The 14,436-nt window shown below is 39.2% G+C and overlaps 1 long non-coding RNA gene across 1 annotated transcript; it reads right to left on the reverse strand.

The window, feature by feature from the left end:
* Positions 1 to 2,190: 2,190 nt before the first annotated feature.
* Positions 2,191 to 6,106, reverse strand: LOC103663660. The gene is made up of 3 exons (XR_568837.2): positions 5,896 to 6,106; positions 4,941 to 5,157; positions 2,191 to 2,431 (listed from the first exon to the last, which is right to left on the reverse strand). It is a non-coding gene; the product is annotated as an uncharacterized LOC103663660 (long non-coding RNA).
* Between the last annotated feature and the right edge of the window lie 8,330 nt (positions 6,107 to 14,436).

The following is a 14,436-nucleotide window of genomic DNA, read 5'->3' on the forward strand; positions in this document are numbered from 1 at the left end:
TGCAAAAAATCTTGATATGTATCTCCTGTGGTTCTGTGATTCTGGTTAACTCCTGACTACTACCCAAGGAGAGAGGGATATAAAAGATAGGCACAGATCTGGTCCTTACCAGTTGTATGGTTTCATGGCGATGACATGGGAGTAATCTGGTGATTACAATAGTCAATTATGGACTTTAAACACATCTTCGAAATACTTTTTTTTTTTTTTAAAGATTTTATTTATTTATTTGACAGAGATAGAGACAGCCAGCGAGAGAGGGAACACAGCAGGGGGAGTGGGAGAGGAAGAAGCAGACTCATAGCAGAGGAGCCTGACGTGGGGCTCGATCCCATAACGCCGGGATCACACCCTGAGCCGAAGGCAGACGCTTAACCGCTGTGCCACCCAGGCGCCCCATATCTTCGAAATACTTTTGTGGCAACACCTGGATTAGTGTTTGAAGAACTGGGGACTACAGCCTAGCCAAGTTGACAAATAAAGCTAATGACCACACGTCAGCACCTACTGTATGGTGGGCACTCGATAAATATTTGTGAAATAAATGGACACATGAACTATTTTGTTCAGTAAGGGCACCCCTGGGGTACGTGTGAAGTACCCCACTTTGTACTTTACACATAGGCACTATCATATTATTTACATTTCATACCTATTAAAATCTGTGAGGCTTGAGGGGGTACACCCGAAAGGAAAAAGTTATATCCTTTGTGCTACTCATGGTCCTCAGGTTTCTTCAGAGAGAATGAATTCCTATCATTAGGGGCGCCTGGGTGGCTCAGTCGTTAAGCGTCTGCCTTTGGCTCAGGCTGTGATCCCAGGGTCCTGGGATCGAGCCCCGCATCGGGCTCCCTGCTCTTCTGGGAGCCTGCTTCTTCCTCTCCCACTCCCCCTGCTGTGTTCCCTCTCTCGCTGGCTGTCTCTCTCTCTGTCAAATAAATAAATAAAACCTTAAAAAAAAAAAATTCCTACCATTAAACTAACAGGCTTGGAGCTTCCTGAGGACAGGACCGTGTGTGTTCTTTGTGTTATTGTTGTTGTGGTACTCTCTCAGCCCTACCACACTGTATGTGTGCAGTAACTGCTCAATGAAGAGCTGTTAAAAAGGACAAAATTAACTTACTAAGATTTCTTTTTTTAACAGAGATTTTGAAATGGTACTGGCTGCTGTGGGTCCTGTATTTTTTTTAAATAAAGATATAATTTAGATATGGTAAAATTCACCCTTCTTAGTGTATACTTCTGATAGTTATGACAAATGTATATAGGAGTTCATTACCCAAAAACTCCCCCATGCACCTTAGAGCTAACCCCTCCCCACCTCCAATCCTGGCAACAGGTGTGATCTCTTTCAAGGTAATGCCTTTTCCAGAATGTGAATCATACAGCAAGTCATATAAATTGAAAAGATTCCAGAATCATTTGTGTATGGCATAATGCACTTGAGATTCATCCATGTTACCATATTTCAGGGTCCATAATTTGTTCGTTTTCTTGCTGAGTAATATTCCATCATATGGATAATGGATATATCGTAGTTTGCTTATCCACTATGGGCCTTGCTGTTAATTACTCAAGATGTGTCTCCCTTCATTCTTCTTTAGTCCTTTTCTCTCTCTGCCCTCAAGGAGGTGAAGCACTGTTCTGTTTGGTCAGGTTGAAGGACACTTGTTTGATCCTATTTTGGGGTTGGAACCTTGTGAGTTGCATTAAGCTTATATTCGGTCATTTTTTTTTCTCTCAAAACACATTGTGTGGCTTAAAGAGAAGGTTTTGTTTGTACCCCACCTCTGTCGCATACTAACTGGGTGATCTTGATCAAGTTACCTAATCTCCCTGTGCCTTTGTTTTCTTATATGGGCAATGCAGCGGATAACAGTCCTTACCGCCTTAGCTTATGAGCATCAAACAAGTTAATAATTACAAATGACATACAGCCTTAACAGTTATTTACTGTTTATCACTAAAGGGGCTTTACTGTGAATAAAGATGTAGCATGTATAAAACTTAAAGAAAAGTGTGCTCTTGCTCTGTTGTCTTGGGAAGGTGGTTTGGGCAGAGGGGCGGGAGCTGGAAGCTCTGTGCGGCCAGAGTTATGAGGTCACCCTGTAGGTGGTAGTGTGGAGTTGTGTATTTCTTTACCTTTGGCCAGTGGAAAGCTGCCTAATATGTCCTCGTGCACTCTTCCCATTGCCCCTGCTCTGAGATAATTGGATTGACCGAGCCGGTGGAAGAGCTGTGTCTGGGTGAATTACAGGTTCAGCATTTATTTGATTTACACAGTTCCCTTAGCAATAGAAGCACAGGCTTGCTGGAAAATATTGCTGCCTCAATTCTTGTGTGGGCTCTCAGGTCATGTCACTCCTGTGGATGGTTTGCCACCACCCTCAACATTATTCTCCACACATTTTCAATCTTTGTTGGGTTGTCCCTGGAAAAGGGTAAAGGGAGAACGACAGGCAAAAAATAATTTTATTTTCCCTTTAGTTTGACCACTTTAAAGTTGAAATATTGATAAAATGAGTTCCTCTGACTGAGCTTGTAGTTTCCATGCCTCAATAAAAGTGTTGTAACTTTCACCCACTGTATCCACTTTGCTAGAAGATAATTCCTTTGTGCATTTTATTCTGCAAGCCCAGTATTTACTTCATTTATACAATCTTTCATTGAAATTTTATGGGCCCTTTTTTTTTTCCCGGATGTGACTCTATATTCCTTGAGTTTCTATTTTTACAAGCAGTCTAAGCTCTTGAAAACCCTGAATAATTATAAAATGGTATCAAAATAAATTATCTCTGAGTCATAAGCTTCTGATATAAAAAGAAACCTTTTCAGTTTTTGCCTTTTTTAAATGATAAAGTGTTTTTGTAAAAGTTACATGAGTATGACTTAGATTTTAAAAATTCAGATAAACAAAAAGGGAAAATTTAAATCATCTAAAGCACCACATAGAGATAACCTCTTGTTTTATTGGGTGTTTCCAGAATTATCAACCGATCTGATCTATGTATAAAACAGGAGCCTCATGCTTTAACTTTCTATGCAAATAATGCATTTCTACATTACTTTATTTAATGTACACTATTATTTTAATGGCTTCATGATTTGATGCCATATTTATCATACCTTTATCACTAAATAATATTTATACGCATATATATACCCACACGTGTGCACGCCTATTTACTGACCTTCTCTCCATTCGTCTCTATGTATTTTCCAATACTATTCTCATGACACATAATTTTTGTAACTTTATAGCATTTTTTTCATATTTAATTGGACAAGTTCTCCCTCATTGCTCAGTTTCAAAATTTTGAACTAAGGAATTGCTGCTATGTAAATGACAACTGTCTAATCTTAGAAGACTATTGTAATCTTAAATATTTCCCCCACTCTGTTACGCATATTTCACAAATGTGGAAGCACACACACACACACCTTAAAGCAGAACAATTATTGGAAAATGGTGAAGTAACTCCTTCCCTTTCATGGGCTTCTCCTCATTCTGGGGGTTCCTGGAGAGGCCCCGTGTTCTCAAGGTCTCTCTATCAATTCCCCATCAAATCTCCTTCTGAGTTAATGGTCCAGTTAGAAAGGAAAAGCAATCCCATGCCAGATTTCCCTCTTGTGGATATTTACATCTTAGTATGATTTCCCTTTGTTGGCATCCCCCCAAAATAAAATCTTGATTCTGGAATTTCAGTTTCCTAGACATGATCCACCAAGCAAGAAATTTTTCATCCCTATGGGTAACCATATATTTTACAAAATACGGACCTGGTTCTGACCCTGAAAATCCAGACTCATATATCATGCTCTGTGACAGTATTTTAAAGTTTAAAATAATTCTCCAGCATTAAAATTAATACTAAGTGCTAACTATTATGTATAATGGAGCCTGTCCCATTTATAGAAGTTACAGTTTCAACAGCAGAAAATGGCCCAATAATGGGGAGCAAGTGAGAAACTGGAACAGGGGAATGATGTGATAAAACAGTGTTTGAGGCACTGATAGGACATTAGTATGCAGGATGACCTGCCAGAGAAAGGAGCTGGAGAAAAAGGAATCATCTGGGTCAAGGGCTAGTAACCCTGCAGGCAAATCAGAATCAGCTGTGGAGTGTTTATAGCTACCTATGCCTTGCACGCAGGAGCAATTAAATCCCAACATCTTGAGGTGGGGTTGGGGTGTTGGTTTACCCTCTGTTTGCTTTAATGCTCTGCAGATAATTTTAAAAATGATTTACTTATTATTGTGTTAAAATACGTTTAATACAAAATTATGACTTTAACCATTTTTAACTATGATTTCTGGTGATTTTAATCTTGGCTCTAAATGCATTCTAGTTAAGGGGATGAGGAAAGGTGTATGCATGGGGCAGGTAGGAAGCTTTTAAAACAATGCAGCTTATCCTTATACGTAAATTGATCTATCACATCTGTGATTTTCAGCTAATCACTTGATAAATTCATGGTGATGCTAACTAAATAATAACAAATTTGAGTTATCAAGACTAAAGAAGTAGTGAATTAGAGCAATCACTTATGTAATCAAAACCAAAATTTTTACATAAATTATTGTCCACCTCAGGGCTTCTTTTGATTTATAAGTGCATCCCAGATTTAGTAATGAGGGCTTTTCATGCTGGGTAGCCAATGTTTGAAACTCCCATTTTACTGATTTATGGCCCTGCTTTCTGGCAAAAGCTACATATTTTAGATATCGCACTCGCAGTTTGTGTGTGTGTGTGTGTGTGTGTGTGTGTGTGTGTACGCACCTTCCCAGTATAGATTTCTAAATAATTCCTCAGATTATAAATCATCACCTAAAATATCACTAAATGTTGCTACAATTATTAAACATGCAGATGCCTTTTCTCACAATCAACTAAATTAAATCAAGCTACAGAGAATCAAACCCTGGAAACAACTCTTACCTCTATACGGGGTAAGTCTGCAAATGTAAAAGCTTTGCTTTTCTCTAGTTTCCTTCCACTCAGTTTCCCAGCAACCACATCTACCACTCCACAGAAGCCGCAGCCAGAGTTAATCATTGTAAATCTCATCCCCAGGTTCTTCTCAGTGGTCATTAAATGTTGCACAGGAGGAGAAAGAATTTTCCCTTTACCCTACCAAGTTCTTGGCTGAGACCCCCTGTAATAAAGGACAGATTAAGGAGGGGAAAAACAAAGAGAAGCTTATTCGCATGCATACCTCATGTATACATACATGGGAGATACCCAGGAAAAGGGAATAACTCCATGAAGTGGCCCAAGCCACCGACTTAAATACCAGTTCAGGTAAAGACAAAAGATAGATATTGGGAGGTGCTGGGGTAACAATTCATAGGAAGGAAGGAGAAGGAAATGTCTGATAAACAGAGATTGCCCTGCAGATGCAGAGGAGTCTCTCAGGTGAAAAAGATCTGGTCATAGCTCTCTTGCTGGCATAGGCTCCTTTCCAATGCAAATTTCCATTATAAATACAGATTTCTCTTACAAAAGGGTCCTTCCTACTCTGTTTTGAGAGCTTCTCCTGTGTGTGCAGTTTTTTAAAAAGTGCTTATGCCAAGGAAGCATATTTTGGGGGGCTTATCACGTGGCTCTTCAAAGTGCAACAGGAAGGGTTGTGACAATAGATATGACTACGTATGGGAATCACCATGTCTGAATGTGGTAGAGAATAGCTTGTTTCAACCCTTGACTCCTAGAATAAAGAGACAATCTCAGAAAGCAAGTAACCAATGGTCCACTGCATCAAGGTACAAGGAATCAATTACAGGGAGCAAAGAGTCAAAGTTAATGTACAAGAGTTGCTCTTGAAGGTTTGGAAGTTGATTCTATACAAATCAATGTCAAAATCCGAAAAACAATTGCTTGCCTTTGAACTTACCATCAGATTTGAAATAGAAGGTTCAAGAAAAGAAGCTGATCCAAGTACTTCCAATTTTTTTCCTTCGGGTAAGTAAAAGGATCATTTGGTGAAGATCAGAAACTTGGTATTTCGATATTTTGTTATGAAGCAACCAAAATAATTTTTAAAAATCCACAACCCTCTTCTCTTGAAGAGCTCTGAACAGATTATTCTTTCAAGCGACTTAGTCAGGCAAACCTAAAACAGAAAATGAACAATGTGTTAAATCATAGAATCAATATTTCTAATTAATGGCAAATGAGTTATCTATCATAGTCTCCCTTCTTGGGATACAACTGCGTGCCATTTTAGGGAAGCTAAAATAAACTGCTAATAATGGAATTTCTTAACAGTAACATTTATGTGCTATACCATTCAGTCCCACTGTGATAAGACAAGGTGAAATGTTTCCAGGCTCACTGAAACTCTAGGGTACCCCTCAAAGGACAAATAACCTGACCTAATATGTCAGTCCAAGACCCTAGAAGGCAAGCGTGTTTGCCATGTTGTGCGGCTCTTATAGCCTCACTAGGGAAATAGGTTAAGAATAGAATCTCTCTCAAGGACCAAGGGGCTCAGGGTCACTCCCACTCTAAGAGAGACTCGTGGAATTTGCTTAATACTGAACTTCCCGGAACTAACTTGAGCCCTTGTTGCAGAAAACTGTTAAGAGAATGTCAAGCAGGTGAGTCATTAGCAAAGATGAACTTTGGATGAAAGATCATAAAAAGAAAAGTGGAAAAATGTACTAGAAAAAAATGTTGATAACAATGGGGATACACTGGGAGAACAGTGGGGAACTTGAATAAGATGATAAAGAAGACTGGATTTATCCAAATGGTAATGGCAAGTTACCCAAGTAAGCAGTGATGAGGTCTGTAACCCTCCTTATTACTGGCCTGGAAGATTTGGGTTGAAGATGTTCTAGTTCACAGTTATGCCGGCGCTGGCCTGTTTAGTAGGTTGTTTGGCTCCCAAACACAGAAGGATCAAGCAGATGCAAAAATGTCTCTTACTCTTATTAGAGCCTGTGTGGAGCACAAGACAGACCATTAAGTTCTGTTCTAGACTGTCATAACAAGACCTCTAAAGACCCAAATAGCAGCGAGACAGAATGTGGAGGTTTCTCAACCCATCGCCGGTCTGATTCAGAGAATCAAATGCTGGGCATTACTATTCATGGTTAGAAGGAAGCATCTTCTGTGGAGCCTCTGCTGAATAAGGAATTAGGATCATCTTTGCCAGTCTGTGAACTCCCTCGCAGAAGATGCTAAGCATGGAGAGTCTGTTTTGAAGCACAATAATTGTAAGAAAAACGTTCTAGAAAGGAATAAAAAGTGAGTGGATGAACCCAGAAACAACTGTTGGCCTGACACGGTACTTTCAGAAGAGAAACCTACACAGGCTGTGGAACGGACTGCAGGTGTTTGATATGCCAGCTGTGGGCATGACTGGCAGATCTGTGCTTTCAGAGGGACTCCTCACCCCACAGTTACCTCTCTGGTGATGCTGCGGAGAGCTGTTTAACATTCCAGTTCCATTGCTGAGCTCTGGACTTGGAGGGCCTCTAGTGGCCGTCAGTCTCATTAGGAGGAAAAAAAAAAAGAAAGAAAGAAAGAAACTGCTATGTCATCTAAAGAGTTTTATGCCCAGAATCTAAAATGTGACAGTTCTAAGGCTGCCCTCTTTTTGTAATAGTTAGGGAGATTTGGAACAACTAAAAGGTAAGTGGGATCTGTAACAGAAAAACAATGATAGTGGTACTTCTTGACTGTATGTGTTATTCAGTTAGTACCATAAGTGGGTCCCTGATGAAAATAAGAGAGGTGATTAATGTACAGTGTTCCAGGAAATGTAATTCTGCTTTCCTCTCGTGTACAACTTAAAATGCTGAGTACGTGGGGAAAAAAAAAAACTTTTAAATACGTTTGGTTACACAGTAGTCTTACCTTCCGTCAACATCCTCCCCCACCCAACACACACACACATACTCAGAGAGCCCCTAAGAAAACAGAAGAGAGGGAGTAACATAGTCTTTGGCGGGGAGCAGCAAAGTTCATCCAAGCTTTCTCCTGTGTGGTTCTCACTGACTCCTATGTCCCTTCAGAATATTAGGCAGGATCGGAAGTACACTCCGCAGATGGATGCTCAAGTCAGAAAAGCTGATAAGAACAAGATTGCTTTAGACTAATGAGAATCCTACAGAACTAAGATATAAGATGAAGGAAACCATGTCTATCCTGTTCTCCACTCTATTTCCTAGGCATCACACAGAAAGAATATCCAAAGCATTTTTCCCCAGTAGGAGAATTATAAAAAATCAAATGAGTTTCTCAGAGCTAGCTCTGTTCCTTGTGTGGAATGGTGCTTCTAGAAAGTTCCTTGTTAGCTAGCCCATGTCACTGGCATAAGAGAATAGATAGGGCTCTGGGGAAGGAAGAGGAGAAATAATGTCAACCAACAGTAAAATGTGCATATTACCAATATTCCCCAAGTTATATCTTGTTGGGAATACTATGATAATCAAAAGGAGACTGAATAAAGTATACATGCAACAAGGGAGAGCCTCCTGACACACGGAAGGCATGAGCTATAGGTATCAAGAGGCAGAGAGGGGCCACCATACTCCTCAGTATTTATAAACTCAGGAAAAATGCCTTTATAGTTAAATAGCCCTCTTCATATATCACACTTTATATCTGACAGTGATGTGGGACTAAGTCATTAAAACCAAAATGTGTCGAAATGAGGCTGAGGCATCTCCAACAGTGGCCATTAAAGATGGCTGACTGGGCATCTGTATTTATCTCTTCTCCCTCACAAATGCACATTAAATCTGTAGGGAGGAATAAAAAATGTATTTGCCTGTAACAACAAACAGAATGGGAGAGAGACTATCAGTAGAAAAGAAATTCCACTAAGATTCTGGAAGGAAGAAGGTTAAAGATGATGTTTACTATTCAGGCTAAGTGGGAGGAGGCCACGCCCAGAATTCATGCTATATGTGCAGCTGCCGAAGAAGCAGACAATCTGCTCAGTGGAGTCTCTGCAAGCCTTCACACTCAGGGCCAAACGGAGGGAGTGAAAAAAGGGAAATTAATAGAAAGTCTTAACACAGAAGAGCTGACTTCCCTACCCCACTAGACCTGACGGCGAGAAGACAAGCATTTGTCCCTGAGGGTTTATCCCTGAAACATAAGGGCTCTTCCCTAAAGAAAAACTGTCTGGGACAATCAGGGAAGCCAGTCTGAATATTGTCACACCAAAGCACAGCTCACTGATTCCTCGAATTTAGGGGCCATCCAACATAATGATCAACTTCTTACCTACCCCCCCCCCCGCGAAAGCAATAGGAACCATTAACTGTACCACTTAGTTCACAAATGCCCAAGTTAGACTTTATATGACCTTGTTCATATAAATATAAAATACAGTTGACTCTTGAACCACACAGGGGTTAGGGCACTGATGCCCCATAAAGTCAGAAATACATATATAAGTTTTGATGCTCCCTAACCGTTGATTGGAAACCTTATTAATAACACAAACAATCAAGTAACACATTTTGCATGTTATGCATAATATATACTGTATTATTACAATAAAATAATCGAGAGAAAAGAAAATGTTATTTGGAAAATCATAAGGAAGAGAAGATACATTTAGAGCACTATGTTGCATTTATCGAAAAGTATTCATGTATAAATGGACCCACATAGTTCAAAACACTGTTATTCGACGGTCAACTGTAGCCTATTGACGTTCACCAGGCCTTTTAGGAAAGACTTCTAAATGAAAACAAAAGAAGAACATAAACACATTTTGAAGATCAAGTAGAAAAAAATTAAGATTATTCTGGGAATAAAATGTCAAATTAATTAAGATGATAGTGTATCCACAAACCATAAACAGGCTGCTATGAAAAAGAAACTATGAGAGAACATGAAACTGGTCTTGGATATTAAAAACATGATTGACAAAATATAAAAGTTATTCTCCCTTTGAAAGCCGAAGTCAAGGAACTCTTCCAAATAGCGAGGAACTCTATCCTAAGCATTTTAATTAATACACGCCTATGACGTATGTAATGGTATAAGGCCCTTTTCTATGGTTGAAGGATACAAAGATTAGGCAACTTGTCCAAGGTCAGTTAGCTAATGAATTGGGATTAAACCCATTCAGTCTAGCTCTAGAGTCTAATGAACTTAGCTGCTATGCAATTGCCAAAAAGAATACCTAAATTTTAAAAATATTTAGTCTGTGTAATGGCTACTGTGCTAATGAATTAAGTCATTTCGTCCTCAAAACAACCTTACAAGTAGATACCACTATTATCCATCCTATAGATGAGGAAATGTAAGCAAGAAAGGTTCAGAAATTCCTATGCAATCACACGGATAATAAGTTGGGGAGGCAAGATCTGAATCCACACTGTTTTGTTCTATAACCTATTACAGTATCTAAATAAAAGAAGCCAAGAATGTGAAGATAAACATAAAGCAAGACCTGCAACCAAACAATTTAATCTCTGCCTTAGTTTCAGAAAGAAAGAACAAGAGAAAATGGAGGTGAAGAAATCAGCAAATATATTTTAAAAGGTAAGTTTCCAAGCTGAAAGAAGATACAAGATTTCATATGGAAAAAGCTTACTAGAATACCATAAAACCTGATTTTGAAAAGAACAATGTCTAGGCAACCATTGTGAACTGTTAGAGCAATAAAGAGAAAGAGAACATGTCAAAATTTCTACTGATGGTAGAGTATGATGACGGAGCAAGACAGGAAAAAAAATGACAAGAATCTAAGAATCAACATCTCATCTACCTACTGGATGCTAGAAGACAGTGAGGTCAGGACTCAACCCAAGAAAATAATTAGAAAATCCCTACATGCAGAAGATGCCAAGATTAAATAGTCTAGCTTCAAGTGAGGGAAGGAATGTTCCAAATAAGGGGGAGGGAGAAACAGAGAGAGAGAGAGAGAGACAGGGAGAGGGAGAGGGGCAGATGAGGGACAGAGAGAGAGAGAGGAAGAGAATAAAAAGGAGAAATGGCAATTTTAGAAAAAGAAAAAGCAGGGCACCTGGATGGCTCAGTCAGTTAAGCATCTAACTCTTGATTTCAGCTCAGGTCATCATCTCAGGGTAGTTGAGATTGAGCCCCACATCAGGCTCTGCGCTCAGTGCACAGTCTGCTTGGGATTCTCTCCCTCCCTCTCCCTCTGCCCTTCCCCCCACCCCCCGCCCCCGCTTGCACTCTTTCTAAATAAATAAATAAATAAATAAATAAATAAATAAATAAATACCTTTTAAAAAGCTATACAATGAAAGGAAGTGTAATCATAACTTTTTTCTACAAAGAATAATATACAGGCATAGTATTCAACCTACATACAAAGTACATGTAATTACATTACAAAATAGAATGTAAAAGGTTGAAAGTAAAGTACATTTGATAATAGTGGGAAATGAAAACAGACAGGAGGAAAGGAAGGATAAAGTCAGGGCTCAGTGTATGGTTGTAGAGTTTGTGCACTGAACAAAGGTGCCCAAATGATGGTGCAGTAGGGGCTATTTTAATCCATTTGGGCTACTATTACAGAATACCATAGACTAAGTAGTTTATAAACAACAGAAATGTTCTCTCATGGTTCTGGAAGCTGGGAAATCGGCAGATTCTGTGTCTGGTGAGGACCTGCTTTCTGATTCATAGACAGCCATCTCTTGCCATGTCCTCACTTGGCAGCAGGAGTGAAGGAGCTCTCTGGGGCATCTTTTAAATACTTATCCCATTCGTGACGGCCCTACCTGCATGCCTAATCTCCTCCTAAAGTCTCCACCTACCATCACATTTGGGGATTAAGTTTCAACATATAAATTTGGGTGCGGGGTGGGGGCCAAAAATGATCAGTCCATAGCAGGTACTTAATTTTAAAAATGTTAAGAGAAACCATTCAGGGACGCCTAAATTGGCATTGGTTAAGCAACTGCCTTCAGCTCAGGTCATTATTCCAGGGTCCTGGGATCAAGCCCCTTATCGGGCTCCTTGCTTGGTGGGGCACCTGCTTCTCCCTCTCCCTGCTACTCTGCCTGCTTGTGCTCTCTGTCAAATAAATAAATTTAAAAAAGAGACAGAGAGAGAGAAACCATTTATAGGTGATGAAATAAAGGTTAAAGCATGTTATTTAATGTTCCAGTTGTAATCAATAGAAAATACATCTATGTGTGAAAGGCACAGAGAAGATGATATGAGTGTCAGCCCAAGTGGGATAACACCTCACCAATCATATGAAGACCAATGAATTGTGGTGTAAATCTCCTATGCAGAAATACAGTAGTTATTTACAAAAAGATCTAAAAACCATCAAAAGTGATTGCAAGAGGAGAGGGTGGTAATGGGGCTAGTAACATTTGGGGCCGTAATATTTGTCTTTATACTACATGCTCTTTTATAGTATTTGATTAAAAAATACTTAGCATGTTATTCTTTTTGGTAAAGCAAGTGTTTTTAAGAAATCCAAAGAGGATTTTAACTCAGTCTATTTTCTCTGCCCAATGTTCTCATCTTTTGGTTGTTATATTTTAAGCCTAGAAAATCTGGAGATTAGGGAATATAGAAGTAGATGGAAGGGAATCACATACTAGTCAATAAAGAATATATCAGAAAAGAATATGCAAAGGCAGAGGACTTTTGATCACAGAAAGATGCATGTAGGAAAGAATAAGAGGAAGAGAAAAGCACAACAAACAATCTGGAATGTTTAAAAAAAAAAAAAAAACCAGGAAATTCTATTTGTCTTTTGCCATGTGATTATTTGTCCATTCGGAAAACATTTATCAAATACTCTATACCAAGGTGCCGTGATAAAAAGGAGCTGACGTAGCTATATTCCCAGCTCTCTGGGAACTTACCTTTTTGCAGGATTGGCAAGAACAGTCGCCAGTAAAGAAAAGACAAGCTATGGAATAAATGCCACAAAAGAGGTACAAATATAGGTCTATAAGAGTTTGAAGGAAGGTAATATTTCTTGATGTGACAATGGTGGATATTAGAAGCCAATGCAGTATCACAGGACAAAACAGTCATAAAATGGCCAAGCATGTCTGTGAAGAAAAAGCGTATTCCTCAATTCCTAACCATACCTGCCGAATCTTTGGGGGAGCATATTAAAGGCAAATGTCAAAATGATCAGTAATTTTGAAAATATATGCTAAAATGATGATAGCTGGGCAAATCTGCATGCCAGAAATATCTATTGGAATTTTAAGCACTCTCCCAAGAACCACAATCAATGTAAAAGAACAATCTTCCTCTGAAGCATCAAATGAATCTGCCCGAACCAATAATTAAATCCAGCTTCTAACCGGGCCCAAGAAAATGTATTTTGGGGGCACCTTCTACTTTTAGGCCATAATTCTTCCATATTCTATCTTCATGATGTTAAGCAAAACCTCAAGACTCAAGCTACTTTGGATGGGGTCAAAAGAAGAGTCTTCAGACAGAGGCATAATAAACAAAGAATCTAATCTTAATAACAAAAACTGATGGGCAGAACTACAAAGAGTTTATTAGTCTATAGTGATTGACTTCCCAAGCAAAATGTTCCAGTGGTCATTTAAGAAGGCACCCTTATATCCCACTCATACTACTCCCTTCCGTGTGGGACATTTCTTAGCTTTTCTCTGCCACCCTCTTGCTCACTTTTCCAGAGATATTGGTGAGCCTGGAAAGAGGAACTGGGCGTGAATGTCCATGGTCCTTTCCTTCCCTTTCTTCTTTTATGACACAGTTGCTCTCAGAGACACACACACTTTACTTTGCTCCAGCCCAATGTTGTACAAGGACAACTCCCAAAAGGAAAGGATGTGAATATCCAGGTGTGCTTGTGGCTCGCAGTAAACCTTCCAGACTACGGATGCAGCATTAGCAAGTGCACTCCAAACTGACCAATATCAGTAATAGATAATATAATAAATTAAATAATAAATAATATAAGCAATATATAATAAATAAATAACTTTGTTTTCCATTTTTCTGGCTCTTCTGACTTCCTTAATCAATGCAGAACTTGGGCAAGGAAAAAAATTAATATTTACTAATGATTATCACCCGATTTTTTCCATTTCTCCCCTTTGTTGACATGTAGGCGCAGTCCATTTCTATCTTTCTTATACATATACACACATGTGCATGCATATGCATATGTATGCATACATGCCTATGGATATATTACACATAATGGAAAGCTTCAAATCTTTTTTTTAAAGATTTCATTTATTTATTTGACACAGAGAGAGAGAGAACACAAGCAGGGAGAGCAGCAGGCAGAGGGAGAAGCAGGTTCTCCGGTGAGCAAGGAGCTCCATGATGATCCGGGCTCAGTCCCAGGACCCTGGGATCATGACCTGAGCCAAAGGCAGACGCTTAAACGATTGAGCCGCCCAGGCGCTCCACCCTGATAGATATTGCATTACTACAGAAGAAAATGCTTAGCTAATGATAATGCTCAGCATTTTACCCT

Source organism: Ursus maritimus, unplaced genomic scaffold (genome assembly GCF_017311325.1).
Source record: "Ursus maritimus isolate PB19 unplaced genomic scaffold, ASM1731132v1 scaffold_5, whole genome shotgun sequence".
Taxonomy (NCBI): Eukaryota; Metazoa; Chordata; class Mammalia; order Carnivora; family Ursidae; genus Ursus; species Ursus maritimus.